Consider the following 21989-nt stretch of genomic DNA (forward strand, 5'->3'; position numbering starts at 1 on the left):
AAACTGCTTTGATTTTCATTGATTTGTCTTTCAATACCACTAAAATGGTACATACAATAATCGACCCATAAAATGTTTCGATTTGACACTAATAACATCATCCGCCTATTCCACTCATATTTACCTTTATTGCACTTACTTACCCCCATACTCTCATTTATATCCATAATTATCTTTGGATTTCACCCGTACCTCCCTGGATTTTTTCCAACTCAATTAGGCTTTTCGTACCTACTAGAATATTCCCACCGATATTCCAAATCATCACCATGTCTTTCTTTACTTCATCATTGGTAAATCAATTAGCCACCAAGTTTGCCTCCCTATATACATGACTGGCGTGGATGTTGTCAAATTTTCCAAGTGTTATATGGATTTCTTCAATGATGTTAGCTATTGTCCATGATGGTTGGAGAGCCCCTTTAATACATCTAATGATGTTATTTGAGTCCCCCTTGAACCATAATTTTTTAACTCCCTTAGTGAAAGCTAAATTCACTGTGTGGAGAGCTGCACTGGCTTCGACATAATGGTTTGTCTGATGTCCCAATGGGTAAGAGAAAACAACAATCCCTTCGCCATAGTAGTTTCTTATAATACCTCCACATCCCGAAGGACTAGGATTCCCTTTTTCCGTTCCATCAAAGTTTTTTTTATGCCATCCCTCAGGTTGAGGCTTCTATTTCACCTCTTGTCTTTTAGATCTCCTATCCTTTTCCTTCTCCTTTTTCTTACCACCATCTTTAATGTCTCCCCCCTTTCTAATTTGGTAATTTTCCTTCATATGACTATTGGTTTTATCTGCCAAAACATAAGCGGGTTCCTCTCTATCTCTAAATATTCTATTATTTCTTCCCTTCCAAGCTCCCTAACAGAAGTGAGGCAAAGACTAGGTGCTTAAATCTTGCAAGTTTGTGCCTTTATACATGCTATTCCATTGACAAAAGAAATCCAACACATTACCTGACTTGCACCAACTGACACCAAAATTCTTTGTAATAAGATCCCAAACTTCCCTAGAATAAGGACAATGGATAAACATATGATTAACCGACTCCTCTGGATGCTTACACAAAATACATCTATTTGGGTTATAGTGGCCTCTCTTCTTCAAGTTTTCTAGTGTAAGAATTTTATCTTGTAAAACTAGCTAGAAAAACATATTAATCTTAGGAGTAAGGCTAGGCACCCAGTACCCTGGCCCAAGGAGGCTTCTCCTTCAAGCTCCAAAGAGAATTATATCTAGAAGCAACCAAGTAACAACCATTAGGATTATCGGGTAAGTGCACCAAGTTGTGGTGCCAAAAAGGGGTATAAGTGGACACCTTTTTCCTGAAATCAGCAATTTCTGAACTTCAACAAGAATTTGAAGATAGTTACACTCAAAATTCTAAGATATGACAAAAACAAAAGTAGCAGTCCTTTGAATCTAGTTTCTGAAATACTATTTTTTTTTCAAAATGGTTGAGTTTTAGGTCCTCAAAAAAGGGGGCCACAGAAAGTGGTACTGTTTATTCCAAAAAAAAACATAGTACAAAGTGTGGCCCCCCTAAAATTTGAACTTTTTTTTTTGAAATTCTTTAATCACTCTAGTCAAAACTTACTTAACACTATGTAGTTTATCACAAATTTTTTGGGTAATTTTATAATGCGTATTTTTTTTAATGAATTTTTTAACTAGACACATCCCAAAAATGTAAAATATCTATGTGCTCCCCCTAGAAATAATTGAAAACTAATCTAAAATCAAAACTTTTTTTTTTTCAAAGTGTGTAGAATGGAGTCTAGTTTCTAAAAAAACTAAGTTGTTGCAAAATTCTATGAACGAGCTAAAATCTACAGCCCAATTAGTACATGGTGGTTTTTGACAAAAAATGGACATACATTCAAAATAAATTATAGATGAAAGGCTTGAAATAGTTCAAATTAAAAATAAATTATATGGTTATATAGCTAACACAGAGACCTATAATGTCATGTAACCTGATCTTATCGATGCCCAACCACGAGGAATCTTGAAGGAGAGCACACAAGAAAAATCAATCATTTTTTGTATGTTTGTAGCAAAACACGTCTTAGACTTGTTTATAAACTCCAAACCTTTGGGTTGGATCTCGAAGGCAAAATGAAGCCTTAGGCTTGGTTTTAATGCAAAGCTTTGAATAGCATGTACAACCTATAGTATGTGCACATTATAGCACGCATGCACTATTTAAAGTTTTTGAATTTGGGTCTCAATAGCACGTGCATGCTATAGTGCACACACATTATTGAGACCTAAATAGTGCATAAAGAAGGAAGAAGAGATGCAAAGAAAGAGAAAAAGAGAAAGGGGGCGGGATGGCTATGTGTGTGTGTGAGAGAGAGATATATAGAGAGAAAGTAGGGGATGGGAGAGGGGAGATAGAGAGTAGGGGATGGGAGAGACAGGAAGTGAGAGAGAGTAGGGGTGGCAGAGAGAGTACGAGATGGGAGAGAGAGGAAGTGTGAGAGAGAGTAGTGGTGGAAAAGAGAGTATAGGATGGGGGAGAGAGATTGAGAGTAGGGGATGGGAGAGAGAGGAAGTGCGAGAGAGTGAGTAGGGGTGGCAGAGAGAGTATGGGATGACAAAGAGAGATTGAGAGTAGGGGATGTCAGAGAGAGATTAGGTAGTGGGAGAGGGAGTGAGAGAGGGAGAGATAGAGAGGAGGATGGGAGTGTGTGTGTGTGTGTGTGAGAGAGAGAGAGAGAGAGAGAGAGAGAGAGAGAGAGTGAGAGAGTGAGAGAGAGAGAGAGAGAGAGAGAGAGTAGGGCATGGGAGAGAGTGTGAGAGAGATTAGGGGTGGCAGAGAGAGAAAGTAGGGGATGGGAGAGGGGAGAGAGAGAGCAAGGGATAAGAAAGGGAGACTAGAGAGGGAGAGAGTGAGAGAGAAAGATAGTAGGTGGTGGCAGAGGGAATGGGAGAGGGAGAGAGAGGGGGGGATGGGAGTGTGTGTGAGAGATCTAGAGAGTAGGGGATGAGAGAGGAGAGAGAGGGGGGATGGTAGTGTGTGGTGTGTGTGAAAGAGAGAGTAAGATATAGGAGAGGGGAGAGGGAGAGAGTAGGGGATGGGAGAGAGAGAGTTAGCTATGGGAGAGGGAGTGGGAGAGGGAGAGAGAGGGGGGAATGGGAATGTGTATAAGAGAGAGAGAGAGTAGGGGATGGGAGAGAGAGGAAGTGTCAGAGAGAGTAGGGGTGGTAGAGAGAGAGTACATGATGGGAGAGAGAGATTGGGACTAGGGGATGGGGAGAGAGAGAGTAAAGGATGGGAGAGAGAGATTGAGAGTAGGGGATGGGGGAGAGAGAGAGACTAGGTGGTGGGAGATAGAGTGGGAGAGGGAGAGTGAGAGAGAGGAGGATGTGAGTGCGTGTGTGTGAAAGAGAGAGAGTAGCTTGAGAGAGAGTAGGGGATGGGAGAGAGAGAGTAGGAGGTGGGAGAGGGAGAGAGAGGGGACATGGAAATGTGCATGTGTGTGTGTGTGTGTGAGAGAGAGAGAGAGAGAGAGAGAGAGAGAGAGAGAGAGAGAGAGAGAGAGTAGGGGATGGGAGAGAGTGTGAAAATGTGAGAGAGAGTAGGGGGTGGTAGAGAGAGAGTGTAGAGATGGAGAGAGTGAGAGTGAGAGAGAGAGTGAGAGAGAGAGTAGGCGGTGGGAGAGGGAGTGGGAGAGGGAGAGTGAGTGAGAGACAAAGTAGGGGATGGGAGAGGAGAGAGGGAGGGGATGGGTGTGTGTGTGAAAGAGAGAGTAGAGAATGGGAGAGGGGAGAGAGAGATAGAGAGAGAGTAGGGGATGGGAGAGAAAGAGAGTAGGCAGTGGGAGAGGGAGAGAGAGGGGGGATGGGAGTGTGTGTAAGAGAGAGAGAGAGTAGTAGATGGGAGAGAGTGTGAGAGAGAGTAGGGGTGGTAGAGTAGACATGGAGAGAGTGAGAGAGAGATAGTAGGCAGTGGGAGAGGGAGTGGGAGGGAGAGAGAGGGAGAATGGGAGTGTGTGTAAGAGAGACATAGTAGGGGATGAGAGAGAGAGAGAGAGAGTAAGGGATGTGAGAGAGTGTTAGAGAGAGTAGGAGGTGGCAGAGAGAGAAAATGAGATGGGAGAGAGGGAGAGAGTAGGGGATGGGAGAGAGAAAGAGTAGAGAGGGAGGGAGGGAGGGAGGGGAGGGAAGGAGAGAGAGAGAGAGAGAGAGAGAGAGAGAGAGAGAGAGAGAGAGTAGGCAGTAGGAGAGGGAGTGGGAGAGGGAGAGAGAGAGGGGGGATGGGAGTTTGTGTGAGAGATCTAGAGAGTAGGGGATGGGAGAGAAGAGAGGGTGAGAGAGAGTAGGTGGTGGGAGAGGGAGAGAGAGAGTAGGCGGTGGGAGAGGGAGAGAGAGAGAGAGAGAGAGAGAGAGAGAGAGAGAGAGAGAGAGAGAGAGAGAGAGAGTAGGCGATAGGAGAGAGTAGCCTGAGAGAGAGAGGGGGGGATGGGAGTGTGTGAGACAGAGAGAGTAGGGGATGGGAGAGGATAGAGAGTGAGAGAGAGTAGGTGATGGGAGAGGGAGTAGGAGAGATAGAGAGAGAGTACAAGATGGGAGAGGAGAGAGAGTGTAGGGGATGGGGGATGGTGGGATAGGGAGAGATGTGTTTTGACATAGTACGTACGCACTTTATAGTGTGTACGCACTATGTTAAATCAACCAAAAATGGTCAAAAAGAAAGTTCAGGTCCCATTTCATCCATTCTCTACTTTTGGTCTATTGTGCATTCTATTGTTCTAACAGAAAACATGGGTTTCAACATAGCAAACACCATTTGAAGACTTTTTGATGTTGGAATTGCTTTAGAATAACTGAGAGGGGGGGGGTGGGTGGTGAATCAGTTATTCAAGGTCCAATTGTCCTATTCAAACTTTTCACTAAGTATAATGAAATCGTTCAACCATTCATCCATCCAAGCTTTAACTTATCTAATCAGTAAGTTACTGTAAATCAACATGCAAGTAAAACACACAAGAAATCAACACATGACACAATGATTTACATGGAAACCCAATTTGGGAAAAACCACTACTAACATGCTACTCAATTTTCATCCTTCTGAAGTGATTCCTTGTGAAAGGCCTACCCTGTTAAAGGCTTACACCACACTATTAAATGTGACCTTGTTAGAGGATTTAACCACCCTATTAGAAGTGGGCCTAGTTAAAGGACTTTAGAACATTCACTTGGAATGCCACCCTGTTAAAGGATTTACAAATGGCTGTTAGGGCAACCTAAGTCCATAGGATTTTAAGATCTAATACAATTGCTAGAGAGTATTAGAAAATCTTGACTTGACTACAACAAACAACTTATCTTGCAGATCTCAGATCACTTCTCAGCTCATACCCTTGCCTGGCCTTCAATCTTTGTGAGACTTAATAGCTTCCCTTTTTCATTCAAGCTTTTTCTCCTTGAGTCTCCATATTCAATGTACCAGTGCAATCATCTCTTCATGACCACCAATAGAAGTAGAACCTCTATGCTCTTTTTTCTCCTAGATGTCTCTTTCTTGACACTCTTTCAACCACTTCGCAGATTTGGCACTTCAATAGCAATAGTATTAGCAACTCTTTGCTTCTTGATTTATGACTTCTTAAATAGAAGTCTTGGTGTTCTTTTTTTCTACTCGATTCTTACATTTTTCAATTTTAATTCACATGGATTAGGTAGGATTCATTGTATCTAACCCATATTTTGTTTCCTCTAGAAAATTCTTGAATAATCCTTTAGAATTCACCCAAAAATGGTTTACATAAAATTTTGTGCCAACAACTCATCATCCTTATCTTCCAACTCATTCACAAAATTCAATGCAACCACTATGTCGGCTTTGATTTGGCGAATCTCCATCATTTAAAATAATGCACTAGCTCAACACTATTTGAAATACTAGTGCTCGACAAATACTGTGTTACTCGACATCAACTATATTTTTCCTAATGCTTGACACTTGAAGATCACTCGACACCAACTAAAATTTTTTTGTTGCTCGGCACCTGATCTTTACTCGGCACTTGAAGATCACTCAGAACACACTAGAAATGTCTATTACTCGATTTCTACTAAGAATTTTCTCGGCTTCAACTAACTTGCTTGGCACCTACTGATGATCTTAGTTAAAGCCTTGCAGTCAACCTTGTTACAACTTTCTTCCTCCAATATATCTAAGTGTGACCAACCTTTGAGTATGTCATCAATACATTACTTAACCATTGTCTTAACTGATCCTTGCACTTCATTACAACATCATAACTCAACCTTTCCCTTAGGCACTCTTGTTACATATTGTTGATCAAATCCTCTTCATCAATCAACTAAGTGATAGTGCTTAGATCTTATAAGCAGATATCATTCCTACAAATAGCTGGTTTGACATCAATGACAAAACAATGATTGAAAACAATCAATGAGCTTTTCAATCAGATTTCCAACAATCTCCCTCTTTGGCATTGATGGCAAACCAAACTGATCAACCATCAGACTAAACTATTCAACCACAAACTAACAAGATTAGAACAGTAAGTCAAATGCCAAATTTTTTTTATTGTGACATCATGTCTCCTACTACTAATCTGATTGATTCATTTTACTTCTCCCTCTTTGCTGCTATATCCTTTATCTTTATCTTCCTCCCTTTGTGTTATTCATTTTCTGCTTGTTATTCATCTTCTATTGTTCTGATCAATGTCTAAAATCTCCCTCTACTTCTCTAATCCTTTATCATTAATAGTTTTTGATTAGTTGTTCACTTCTCCCTCTTTGAAAACAATGCCAAAGACATATTAGCACCTTAATATGTAGATATAGCTCTTACAGGTTCATTTAATGTCTCCCACTATCACAGTGCTTGTGATTGATTTGAAGTTTTCAACATTTCTGCTACTTTAGGCATGGATCCCAAAGTAAAAATCCTCTGCATCAATGTGTATAATCTTTAGCATTCAACTTGTTTGATGCAGGGCATTCTTTCTTTTCTAATTCAAGTAGCCTTAGCTGGGGTATCACCCCTAACTTACCTCTAAGATACTCAAAAGCATCTTTAGGTAGTGCTTTTGTGAAGATATCAGCAATTTGTTCCTTTGAGCTAACATATTCCATCATCACTTGTTTGTCTTTCACTAGCTCTCTTACATAGTGATACTTGATTGCAATATGCTTAGTTTTAGCATGCATTACTGGGTTCTTTGATATATTGATAGCACTTGTATTATCACAATAAAGTGTCATAGGTTCAATTACTTCTTCCTTCATTCCTTGTAGCAAATTTTTGATCCATACAATATTGGTGCAGTTTATAGCAACTGCCACATATTCATCTTCAACAGTAGACTATGAGATGCAACTTTGATTTTTTCTTGTCACTGTAATTAACCTCTTTCCTAAGAAAAGTGCTCCTCCACTAGTGCTTTTTCTATCATCAATGTTACCTCCCCAATCTGCATCAGTGTAAGATTTTAGTTCAAACTTCTCATTCCTTTTTTAGTATAAACCAAAGTCATTAGTCCCTTTCAGGTATCTTAGTAATCTTTTCATTGCCATTAGGTGATTTTCTCTTGGATTTGCAAAAAATCTAGCCACTATTCTAAAAGCTAATGCAATGTCTGGTCTACTATGTATAACATATTGTAGCTTTCCAATCATTGACCTATACAATGTCTGATTTACTTCAGCAGATTCATCATTCTTGGATAGCTTATGTCCAGTTGCCATTGGTGTGCTGACTGGTTTTGAGTCTTCTAGCCCAAATGTCTTGAGTACTTCCTTGATGTATTTTGATTCTGTCAAAAATATTCCATGCTTCAATTGATGTATTTGTAATGCAACAAAGAATTTGATTTCTCCAAACATTGACATCTCAAATTCATGCTTCATTTGATTGGAAAAATCTTTGCATAAAACATCTTTTCCTCCAAATATTATATCATCAACAAAGATTTCTGAAATCAAAATGTCTTTACCTTCCTCAGCTTTGATGTACAAATTATTTTTGTCATCGATTCTATCAAATCCCATCTTCACAAGATATTTGTGAAACCTCTCATACCATGCTCTTGGTGCTTGCTTCATTCCATAAAGTGCTTTGTGTAGCTTGCAGACCATGTCCTTGTTCTTCTCATCAAAAATTCCCTTTGGTTGTTCTATGTAGACTTCCTCTTCCAATGTACCATTCAAAAAAGTAGACTTCACATCCATCTAGTAGACTTTGAAACCTTTATATACAACATATGCAAGTAATGTTCTTACTCCTTCCATTCTTGCAATAGGGGCAAATGTCTCTCCAAATCCATTCCTTCTTCTTCTGCATAGCCTTTGCAAACTAATCTAGCTTTTTTTCTTATTATTTCACCATTCTCATTAAGTTTGTTTTTAAACACCAATTTGGTACCAATCACATTCTTATCAGCTAGTTTGGGAACTAGAGACCAGATTTTGTTCTTCTCAATTTGATCCATCTCTTCTTTCATGGCCTTATACCAAACATCATCTTATAGTGCATCTTTGACTATTTTGGGTTCAACCTTACTCAGTAGACACGTTTCATTCCTCAATCTATTCCTTGTCATGAGTCTGGCATCCTTGTCACCAATGATTTGATCTGCAAGGTGATGTCTTCTTACATACTTGGCTAATTTGGGTTCAATCCTTCTTTCTAGATTTAATCCTTCAGCTTCAGAGTTATTTCGTTCTTCCTCATCTGGCATTTCATCATTTCTTTCTTGCATACTATTTTCAAAGTCAGAATGTGCATTTTCTACATTCTGTAGCTCGGCTTCTGAATGCAACTTGGCATTCATTGGTTGAGACTCAACAGATACTGAAGTTTGTTATTGATTCCCAACTTGATTTGTAACATTGTCTTCAACTGTCATTTCTTCGTAGAAGTATACAAAGGATCTATAATCCTCTATTTATTTTGACTCATCAACCTACACTTTTTCATGCTCATCAAAATTTACATTTGCACTCTTCACAACTTTGTTAGTGTTAGTATTCAAACACTTATATGCCTTACTTCTAGTGGAGTATCCAAGGAATATGCCTTCATCACTTTTTGCATCAAACTTGCCATTTCTAATGTCTTTTAAAATATAGCATTTACAACCAAAAACTTTGAAATGTTTAACATTAGGTGAATGACCATACCACAATTTAAAGGGTGTTGCATTTGTACCTTTCTTGACTTGAACTCTATTCAGTGTGTAGACTGTAGTACTTACAGCTTCTCTCTAGTATTTTAGTGCAACATTTTTCTCCATCATCAAGGTTCTAGCACAGTCAATCACTGACCTATTTCTCCTTTCAGCAATACCATTCTGTGGTGGAGTCATTGGTGCTGATGTTTGCTTTTGATACCACTATCATTGTTAAATACTTTAAATTATCTTGATGCAAAATCACCTCCTTTGTTTGACCTTAGGCATTTTAGGTTCTTTCCTATTTCTTTCTCAACTCTAGCCAAATACCACTTGAACATTTGAAATGCATCAGATTTTTTCTTTAAGAACATAGCAGTCATCATCTTGGAACAATCATCTACAAATAGCATTATGTATCTGTCTCATAGATAGCTTTGCACTTCTATTGGGCCACATAAGTCTGTATGAACTAACTCTATTACTTCATTGGAAGTGTATGTTTTTCTTTTGAAACTAGACTTAGTCATTTTCCCTAGTTGACATTGTTTACACATTGTTTTTTTAGGTTTCTTCAACTTGGGCAACCCTCTGACTTTGTTCTTCCTGCTAATGCTGATCAGATTATCAAAATTAACATGACACAACCTTTTATGGCACAATGACACATTATCAAGTCTAACAAAAAGACATGTTGCTTCTTCCATATCTAGGTAAAATAGATTACTCCTAGTTTTTTCACCTTTTCCTATCAGATTTCCATAAGTATCATAGATCTTGGCAGTTTTGTTTCCAAATTCTACTTTGCAACCTACATTGCCTAACTGTGATACACTCAACAAGTTGTAGTTCAATCCTTCAACATAGTATGCATTATCACATGAAATTTTCTTTGAGTGAGTTTAATAGAGCCTTTTACTTTGATTTGACAAGGAGCATCATTACCAAATCTAACACTATTTCCATCATATTGAGTAAAGGTAATGAACTTACTTTTATCTCTTGTCATGTGATGTGAGCATGCAATGTCTATGATCCACTTTTCATTCTTGTTCACATAAGTAACCAATGTTTTTGCTTCATCTTCATCTTTGTCTGATTCATCCTTCATGGCTACATAGACTACTTCATCATCATTTTCATTAGAGTCTTCTTCAACAATGTAGCATCTCTTGCCTTTCTCCTTGTAATCTTTGCTATTATCTTCTCTTTTGTTCCTGAACTTGTTTCCTTCTTTAGAGTTTTTATTTTGTGGGCATCTTGCAGCTATATGACCTACACCATTACAATTGAAACATATGACAAGGAGCTTACCTTTGAATTTTCATTTACCTCTATGGAATCTCCTGGCTAGTAGTGCTTCTAACTATTCCTTATCTTCCACATCTGTGCTACTATCACTAGATGCATGTTTTCCTTTTCTTCTTCTCTTACTTGATGTGTCCTCAATATCTTTTATTATCATCTTGGCCTTGAAAGTAGATTCAAGGTTTTTAGGTGTGTAGTTGTCAAAATTGGACAGCTCAAATGTAGTAAGTCTTCCAACTATTCCTTCAAAGGTTAGTGTGTTCCCTTGTACACACCTTAGCTCTTGAATGGCTAAAACTCTTATAGCATAGATAGGAAGTAGAGTTCTTAAGTATTTGTTGATGGATGTTTCTTCTTCTAGTTGTCCACCTAGACTTCTTATTGCACTCACCACTTCTTTTATTCTTGCAGTGTACTGAACAACATTTTCACCTTCGTCCATCTTCATGTCTTCAAACTTCCCTCTTAAGATTTCTCTCTTTGCTCTCTGGACATTCTGATCACCTCCATAGATATCTGATAAGATTTTCCACATTTTGAATGTAGTGTTAGAGTCTTTGATGTCATCATACTCAACATAGCTAAGTGCAGATGTAATCTCCAACATTTCTTGGTTATGCTCCTTTTTGTTTAAGTCATCTGCAGTAAGAGGTCCTGCTAGAGTTACATGCTCTATTCCAATTGAGGCTTGTGCGTAGTCACCTATTGATCCAAGATGCAAATTCATCAAACTCTTCCATGCAACAAAGTTGTCTTTGTTGGGCTTGGGAACTTCTCTTTTGGACATCTTGATCTTCCTGCTTCTAGTACTTTGAAACTAAATCAACAGAAGGCTCTAATACCAATTTTTAGAATTTCTTTAGAATAATTGAGGGGGGGGAGGGGGGTTGAATCAATGATTCAAGGTCCAATTGTCCTATTCAAACTTTTCACTAAGTATAATGAAATCATTCAACCATTCATCCATCCAAGCTTTAACTTATCTAATCAGCAAGTTACTGTAAATCAACATGCAAGTAAAACACACAAGAAATCAACACATGACATAGTGATTTACATAAAAATCCAATTTGGAAAAACCACTAGTAACATGCTACTCAATTTTCACCCTTCTAAAGTGATTCCCTGTGAAAGGTCTGATCTGTTAAAGGCTTACAACACACTGCTAAATGTGACCTTGTTAGAGGATTTAACCACCCTGTTAGAAGTGGGCTTGGTTAAAAGACTTTAGAACATTCACTTGGAATGCCACCCTACTAAAGGATTTAAAAATGGTTGTTAGGCCAACCTAAGTCCATAGGATTATAAGATCTAATACAATTGCTAGAGAGTATTAGAAAATCTTGACCTGACTACAACATACAACTTATCTTACAGATCTTAGATCAGTTCTCAGCTCATACCCTTGCTTGGCCTTCAAACTCTGCGACACTTAACAACTTGCCTTTTTTTTCAAGCTTTGTCTCCTTGAGTCTCCATACTCAATGTACTAGTGCAATCATCTCTTCATGACCACTCATAGAAGCAGAGCCTCTGTGCTCTTCCTTCTCCTAGATGTCTCCTTCTTGACACCCTTTCAACCACTTCATAGATTTGGCATTTCAGTAGCAACAATATTAGCAGCTCTTTGCTTCTTAGTTTATGACTTCTTAAATAGAAGTCTTGGTGTTTCTTTTCTCGCTCAATTCTTACATTTTTTAATTTTAATTCGCATGGATTAGGTAGGATTCATTGTATCTAACCCATATTTTGTTTCCTCTAGAAACTTCTTGAATAATCCTTTAGAATTCACCCAAAAATGGTTTACATAAGATTATGTGCCAACAACTCATCATCCTTATCTTCCAACTCGTTCACAAAATTTAATGCAACCACTATGTCAGCTTAGATTTAGCAAATCTCCATCATTTGAAATAATGCAGTAGCTCGACACTATTTGAAATAATTGTGCTTGGCACATACTATGTTACTCGACATCAACTATGTTTTTCTTGATGCTCGGCACCAACTGCAAATTTTTTGTTGCTCGACATCTGATCTTTACTCGACACTTGAAGATCACTTGGCACACACTAAAAATGTTTGTTACTTAGCTTCTACTAATAATTTACTCGACTTCAACTAACTTTCTTGGCACCTACTGATGATTTTAGTTAAAGCTTTGTAGTCAACCTTGTTACAACTTTATTCCTCCAATATATCTAAGTGTGACCAACCTTTGAGTATGTAATCAATACATTACTTAACCATTGTCTTAACTGATCCTTGCACTTCATTACAACATCATAACTCAACCTTTCCCTTAGGTACTCTTGTTACATCTTGTTGATCAAATTCTCTTCATCAATCAAGTAAGTGATAGTGCTTGGATCTTATAAGAAGATATCATTCCTACAAATAGAAAGTTTGACATCAATGAAAAAACAATGATTGAAAACAATCAATGAGCTTTTCAATCAAATTTCCAACATTTGAAGCTAGAAAACACCAAATTCAATCATTGGATACATAATTTAAAGACTTTTTGAATATTTTTTGTATAGAAAAAGGTTAGTGCAATCCTTTTTAAATATTGTTTGTTGATATATAGATATATATTTGATTATAATTTGACATGTTGTTTAATATATAGTTAATTCATTGAAATTTGAATGTTTGAATGAAATATTATTTCAAAATGGTTAGAAATTTGACAATTTTTTTGATATATATTGTGTATTCATTTAAATAATTGTAATTTTTATATGTATTTGAATGATTTGTAATTTACACATTGTAAGTAATTTAGATGTTTGAATAATTTGACATGTAGAAATCATCATCATGCCATGGAAGAAACCAAAGACTCAAACAAATGAAGATAGGGAGAGAGATTTGGCAATTAAAAGAGATAAAATGAAACTAATATGTGAATAAAGAAAATTGCAAAATAATAATGAAAAATTGACTTTCGAAGAGGATCAAGAACCACTGATACAAAGAAACAAAGAGGAAGAATTGGAAAGACAAATAGAACAGATGAGACTGTTACACTCAAGAAGACAATTGAATTGTTAAGCTACACCATCTTCCAATGTTGGAGTCATATCATCCTCTAATGTTGAAGAGACACTAATTTGTAGATCCGATGATGTACACACATGTCATGTTGAAGATACAACATCAACACATCAAGTAGGTGATATTCCATCTTTTGCATCTTATTGCCAAGGCAAATCATCTTCGGTTCAAGGTACATAATAGAATCAACCTTATGTTGATGTTCAAAATGTTGAGGGAATGGAAGATATTATAAAACCTTCTAAAATTTGTTTTAGAAGACCAAAAAATTTGATTGATATTAATACTAACATTTTGAAATCAATGCTTGACAAGATTAGCAAGCGTACTTGTCAAAGAAAAGTTAATCATATGTGGAGATTATTTTTTGAAAAATTAAATATTACAGGTCAATGCCAATTATTTGTTGAAATGATGAGGAATTTGAAATTTAGGCCTATCATGAAGATTCTTGGGCTAAGAATGATGGATGATTCAAATGAAAAAAATATTGTAAAGAATCTAATGAGTGCTTATGACAGAGTGGGTTCTAAATCACACACTAAAGATAATAATATCACAAGACGAGTACTTACATCAACAATAGTAAGTAGCCAAATAAAGAAAGCTTGACTCATGAGAAAGATAAGAAAAATATTAAAAATTGGTAGAGGTACTCTAAGGAGAGCCATGCTAAGGCGTGAGAGATTGGAAGAGCCAACAAAAAGTGAGATATGAACATTTAGCAGTAGACTACCATGAAAAGATAAAGAAATTAGTGAAGCTTTGAAATCATTGATCAAATATTTTTGGAAAAATAAAACATGTGTTTCCCCTAATCAAAGAGATGTTGTAAGAAGGAGGATTGGTAGCCAAAATTGTGACACACATGCAGAACATTTTTTGGACTCAAGTCAGACAACTTTATGCAAAATTTATTGGTATGTATCCTCAAATTTGAATAAGTCAAAGATTTTTTTAGATGGGTAAACCTTTTTATGTGAAGATAAATCACACATGCACAACTTCTTGTTGTAGGATACATATTGAATTTTCTAACCATTTTGATGTTTTTAGGGATATATGTGTGTTTTTGCATTCTGATTATGTTTTGTAGGATTTTGACATGAATGAGCCACCAAGATCTTCAAGAGAATTCATATCCAACATTTTATGCCAAATAGGGGATGACCAACAATTTTACAAGACATCACGCTTGGATGGTACATGCTTATTTTGTGATTCTTTGCAACTTTTATCAACTTGTCAACATATGGATAGTACACATGCAATTGGAAATGAAACAATAGATTATGAAAAATTTAAGACAGTGACATATGCTCTAAAAGATGGGAAACAAGGTAAAAGATGTGATTTATTTATTGAAAAGATTCTAGTGTATGAGTTCATGAAAATTTTTCATGAAAATATTATTTGCGAGTATGCAAGGCATAGACATAGAGCTTGATGGCTGGATTTGCAATTTAAGTTGTGCAAGGATATGTTTCCACTGGATACCATTGTTTCAGTTGTAGATTTCATAGAGAACTACACACTACAACCACAAAATGAGGTGCAAGAAAAGTATTATACTTCTCAACAAGTTTTTATATTTGTTCACATAACATTCATGCATTCACCTACAAGTATAGAGGATGACAAGAAGATTTTGAGGGAGTACCATTTTTACATCAGTGATAATTGATCGCATTCTACAGAGTTTGTACATGGTTGTTTTCAACTATTTTATGGAGATTTGGCTAATAGGGGCATAACATATCATTAGCACATTATTTGGTCAGACAATTGCGTATCTCAATTCAAGAATGCATAGATGTTCTATTGGTTGAGTAGGATGCACAAGTTGTGTAGAATTCAATATATGTGAAATTTCATAGAGGTTGGTCATAGAAAGGGAGAGCATGATGGTGTAGGCGCATGCATCAAAAGAGCCTTAGCTCATTAAGAACTAAAGTACAAAGATAGAGCAATATTGACAAATGCAAAATCCATCATCCAGTGGTGTAACACTACAATGGGTCCAAGTAAAGAAGGTGAGTCTACAATTTGTAGATTTTTTTGGTTGATAGATAATACTAACATTGCACCATATCAAGATTGTTGCACACTAACATAATCTTGTAAGTTGCACTCTTTTAGAAGATCTGATGCAGGTTCATGGAGTATCCACACACAAAAAATGGCATGCTATTGTCCATCATGTGTAGAGAAAAATTGGGATGACTATGAGTCAACTGAATGGGTGGACAAATGGGATATACGGGTTTTGGACCCAATTGACACCTATCATCCCCCACAAGCACTATAAATGGTAGAGATGGATTTGTCTATTGACTTTGACCACTTGTTTGATCTAGTGCAACTTGGTAATATATATATTTATATATCTTTGTAATTTCAATATGTAACTATAAATTTTACCTAAGTATTTTATGAATTAATGACTGCATTTTGTACATTTGTCATTACAGGCCATGTTATTGCTATTATTGCACCTAAAGACAATGAAGAAGGGATGGATTATTATTTTTGTCACTGTGTCCAAGCCAAAAAAAAAATGGATCACTTGTTTATAGATGGTGAAGGTTTAGAGTACCATGTTGGTACAGTGGTTATAACTAGCACATAGCTTAGACGGTATTCTATGAAGAACCCTAACTTGTGGTTATTTAAGGATTGGCAAAAAAAGAGGAAGATTCTTCATTATTCAAACCTTGTTGTTGCATCAAATGTCCACTTGATAAAATATGGTGGAAAACCACATAATAAGATTCTTTGGAAAGTTCACGAGTCAGACCACGAGGCAATACTTGAGACATTAAAATGTAGAGTAGATCCAGTTGGCTTATTAGATTTTATGTTTTGATGATGGGTATTGTTATTATGTGTAAGTGATGAGATAAGTTTACATACATTTTATGTTTTGATTTTTTTAGAATCTAGATACATTATTTGAATTTATATTAGATTCTTTAATAGGACCCATTTTTAAATTAGTCGTTTGAATAAGTGAAAGTTTAGAATTTGTTGTTTAGATCAAAATGTAAGGAAAGAACATGAATATTGTTAAAATGTGAATGCTTTGTGATGTAAATTCATGATTGTGTGCATGTAACCAGAAACTTCAAACTGGAAAAAGAAAGGATACAATGGGAGAAGTTTCCAATACTCATTAAGAAAGGGTTATCATATAACTCAGAAAGAAAGGATTTGTACAAATGGATAATTCTTAATGACAAGACAGATTCAATTTTTGTCACTCTCTAATTTTAGTGGATTAATCTTATCTTAGATTTTTTACTATGCTAATTCTTCATTTGTAGGTCACCAAAGAAGAGGGCTAATAAAGTCAAAGCACCAGTGATAAAGGGTGAGACACCAAAATCATCTGCGAAACAGTATTATCAATTCACATCCTCAATGTTTATTAGTGCTTTTTGTTCAAGTACCACCGTGTGTTAATCATCTTATGCCTAGCATTGCAAAGGATCCCAATCATCAAAAAGTAAGAAGGAAAATAGGTCTCGATCTGATGATAATGGGGCAGTTATAGATATAGTTCTCTCTAAGGATAATGTTGATCAACCAATGTATAAGTTGAGAGAACCAAAAGACTATTTAGGTCTACTGAAAACAAATGGAACTTTTGATATTTTAGGATATAAAATTTTTATTGATGGATTTGACAAGAATTAAAAGTATACATATAATCAATTTACTCTTCCATAAAATGGTTCCTATGTTAACAACTTTTACTATATTTCATAATTTCATTCCAGCATTTAATGTGATTGTAATATTGGTTTGTAACTAAAGGAGGACAAAGCAAAAAGAGAAAACAAGTTGCATCTACAAACACACCTACAAATGGAAGTGGAAGAAAGTCTAAGGGATCTAAGGAGGTGAAAACTATAATAGATTAGGACCAAATAGGGATATCACCAGATACAGGTGCAAGGAGTTCAAATGACAAACCTTTGGTATGTAAACTCCAAAATACCATTTTTGGTTTTAAACTAAACTTGAGTATGCATTTGACTTATTTTTTTTGAAAATACAAAATGCATGGAGATCACGTGCTCGCACTGATTAGTAGACTGTGGAAGTCGGGCTTCACTTCAAAAATATATGAAGAACATGCATAGGTATTAGAAACTTCTCAGATCACCTAGAGCACATAAGGAGTTCAATAAACCTTTGAAGATCAAAAAGGAATTAGTGAAAATGAAGACGTCCAATGACATCAATTGGAGTATTTTGGAGCCTATAATGACCTATAAGGCTAATCTATGTAATAACTTTGCAATAAGTACAAAAAGGCCTAACAAGCCTTAGGACTAAAATTGGAGTCTAGGATAGAATTAAGTGTTAAAAGTTTCAAATAGGATAAAATAGTCTTTTTAATAGGTTAATAAGTCCATTTAAATGATTTGGTAAAGTTTCATCACTTAGCAATTTCAAAAATTCAAAAGTTACAAAGTTCTAAATTTGAATTTTTAAATTATAACGGTCATGGACATTTAGGAGGGAATTAGTTTCTTTATTGTTTTAAGCCATATTAAACCATCCAACCAATTTGGATCAGTTGGGGTAGTTGATAGGAGTTTATTAAATGTTTCACAAATCCATTGTATGGGAAGAGAATCCATGGTACAGACTGCTACAACAAATTGAATAAAAAATCTAATTTCTTGCAAAGTTAAAGGGTTTTTTTTGGTATGATTCAAAGTTCTTATTGATTGGATTGCCTTGAACAATGTTTTGACCATTCATATTTAATCTCTTTGAATTATTTCATGTTCTAAAAACCCTACTATAGTCACTATTAATCATTTTGGTACTCTTCAATCTTTGGAAAATCTGATTTTACGACAAATTTGTGTAGATTTCACACTATGAATGTCATTCTATGAATGTAGCACTCTATTTCTCATAGAATGGCATCTTATTGACATACATAATATCAATTTAACATGTATAGTATCTTACTAATCTTGGAAATGCAAGTTTGATTAATTTATGTGGTGATCACCATAAAGAAGACTAAGAAACTAAGTGAATTTGGAGGATAGGCTGAAGGTTAGAGATTTTTGGCCAAAAAAGGGCACTATTTTATGATGGAATATGTATAGAAATGTTGTATACAAGGTGTTACAACCTTTATTTGTTGTAGGAAACTTTGGGAAGCATGACATTGAGAAAGCCCTAAATTTAAGGGTTTCGAGGGCACAATTTAGGGCTTTGGTACCTAGAAACCTCTTGGAGCCAAATTGACTTCATATTACTTTTATTTGAACCTATTTATGACACTATGAAAAGATTTGGAGCCTAGGAGTTTGAATGGTTAGCACTTCCTTTGTAACTGCATGAGAATTAGGCCTTAAAAATCTGAGAAACAATGAAAACAATCATATACCTTAAAAGAAACCTACCCTATTATTTTGGTATGTTAAGGTACTCCATAAAGGGTACTAAAATTTATAATTTATTTTCCTAGTGTTTTGGAAAAAGTTGAAGAAAAATCCCTGTGAGTGCTACTGCAGGGCTACAAGGCATAGGCCTAGTTTGAGGAATATTGAAGTTTTGGTGTCTAAACCATTGAAGAAAGTCTGAAACCTATTCAAGTACCTTGGATTGCATATTTTAGGGCTATCAAATCACATCATAAGACTTGGTGGATAATTTACCATTTCACTTATTGAAGGCACTTTTAGTCACTAGATTCAATTGTGCATTTGATTGAGTTTGTATTTGGACTTTGGATCCACCATATTCCCTTGCCACCTCTACATCACAAGTGAGGTTTGATAGGGTAATTTGATGTAGAGATGACAAAATGGAAGCAAGAATGAAGCCCAACCCCTACACAACCTTCAATGTGCTCACAAGGATTGAATAAAAGAATTGGTCTACTTCCTCAAATGCATACTCCTCCTAACAACCACTGGAAAAGGTTTCTAGACTCACCTTCCACAAGTATGACTCAAAACAATATGCACCCAACTCAAGCAAATATGACAGCCTCCTTTAAAATGGGAAAAATGAGGATTTTTTTGTTCTAGGCTTTTCTACCACCAGCAAGGGCTTGGGACAACTTAGTCTCAACAAAATAAGGAAAACCAACCACTGGTTGTACTCTCAACAACCCACAACTCAACTTGCAATTTTAGACCTAGTAGCCTATTAGGTCTCCTAAAACTGATTTTTACCAATAACTCTAAAACTCATCAAAGGACTTGGGGAATAAAATGGTGATTCAAGTACCCTTTTCCAACCTCTAACAAACTCCAAAGTTTCAGAGACCAACTCCACTGTAGCATATCCCAACTAGCACCAAGTACTCAGACCTAATTAGCCACTTTAGGCTTGGTTTTCAAGGCAAATGGTCAAGAATGGGTGCATGAAATCAAATCTCCACTTCCAGGTTGTTCTTTAGGCTCAAAAAAGGGTACTTTATTTTGACACTGAGTCCTCAAACTCTTTCCATCATTCTATCCACTATAATCTCTCCAAAACAAGGTCAAATACATGTAGATATTTGACCTAGGGCTTCCTTCCAAAATTCACCAACTTGTCCTCCTTCTCCAAAACTACAAAAATCAGATAATATACAACCCTAACTTGCTCCATACTAGAGAAGAGAGAAATCCACTAGTGGAATCTCAAGTTAGGGGCATTTTATTGTCCAAACCCTCAAAACAAGGGTTTCATAGACCAACAAGGAACAAAATTTGATAACTTTTTCCAAACAAATCATAAATTATTCAAATAAAAGCCAAAAACTTATAAATAGGTAACTCCAAATTTTTAGTGTAGAAGATTCATCCCCCAATCAGTGGATTCTGTACAACACGTGAAAAATGATGAATCAGTGGATTCTGTACAACACGTGAAAAATCAGAGAAAAGTGCTGGAACAACATGAATTATATTGATTCTTGAAAGCAAATAAAACTTAAACCTCTATATATCTCCCTCTTCAAATTCTCAGAGCCTATATAGGCTATTTACAATTGATTTAAGCAACCCTTGGTTAGTTTTAGCCGTTGGAAGTTATATTTTTAAAAGTTGTCAAGAAAATTACAAAAGTTGCTAAGCAACTTTTTTGCAATTTTGCAATTTTTGCGCTAAGACAACTTTTATTGCAAATATGTTTGCAAATGAACTCTAAAAACTCCTAAGGACCTTATTAATGTTCTAAACACCTAGACATGCCTAGAAAACATAGAAATAACCACAAATCCACTTATTGGACCAATTGATGCCCAAGGCTTATAGTTGCACCATGGGGTCTTGTGTCCATTTCAAAGGTGGATGGTCATAGGGATATCATTAGATCTATCCATAGAACTTATTACATCAAGAAAATAAAGAATATTAGGTTCTCTGCACCATAATTTTTCTAAAACTCTTGATTTCTAGCCCAAGAAATGAGGGTTTGGTGGAAGTGTGCCTAGATATGCATGGATGCTTAAAAAAACTTGAAAATCCTTGTATTTAATACATTTCCTAAGACTATTTTTAGTTTTGGTGTCATGGAAGTAGAGGGATACAAAATTTCCTTCTTTGAGCAAGGGCTAATTAGGCCTAATTGAGCAAGGGATACTCATGAAAAACACTAGCTCATTGGTCAAGTTGATCACATATAAGTATGGATATCTAGTATGGTTGGATAGATTTGTGAATCTTCTTTCTATTGAACTTGGAATGAGGTTTTGATTCGCTCTACAACTTAAGATATTCCCATTTTACTAATTGTTGTCCCCATTTTGTGCCATTACTTAGGGTTTCATCTATTTTCTATCGTATCTTGAGATTCCACCATGGAAAATTAATGAACCTTGGTGGAATCTGAGTTAGGACAATGTGTTTTATGTTCCTTTTGGTTTTAAGTCAAAAGAATGAGGCTGGAGAGAAAAATTTGATGCCCTAGGCATGCAAGGTCCATGTGCATGCTAGAAATTTGTAGCAACATCTTCCATAACTTGCTACAAAGAAGGTTTCGAGGCTTGAAAATTGGTATGTGATCATCTTAGATGATTCCCCTAATTTTAAAATTTTTTTATTGAAGTTTTTCTCAAGGGGTAGGGTACTTCCTTTGTTAATGGAGACCTAATTGCCTACATTCCTAAGTGAGCCTTAAAAAACTCAGTTGCTACATACTTCTCTTGAGATCCCAAGGCTTTAGTATGTTATATAAAACCCAAAAGGGTATCCAAATTAGTGATTATTTTCTTTTGTTTGTGAGGAGATTTTTGTGATTTTCCATGTTCAAGGCCACAAGCCTAGTCTTGAGTTTGTGAAGCAACTAGCTAATGAAAGTTGCATAGTTTGAATCTAATGTTGGATTCATGTTAGTTTGGACCTAAATAGACCCTTTTCAGGCTTGAAATTCACCCTTGGTTCTTATTTTTATTTGTGGGGTTTTGTGTCAAATAAGCCTTGTGATGCCCTTAA

Source organism: Cupressus sempervirens, chromosome 5 (assembly GCF_028749045.1).
Source record: "Cupressus sempervirens isolate cs-2001-9-10 chromosome 5, ASM2874904v1, whole genome shotgun sequence".
NCBI classification, from domain to species: domain Eukaryota; kingdom Viridiplantae; phylum Streptophyta; class Pinopsida; order Cupressales; family Cupressaceae; genus Cupressus; species Cupressus sempervirens.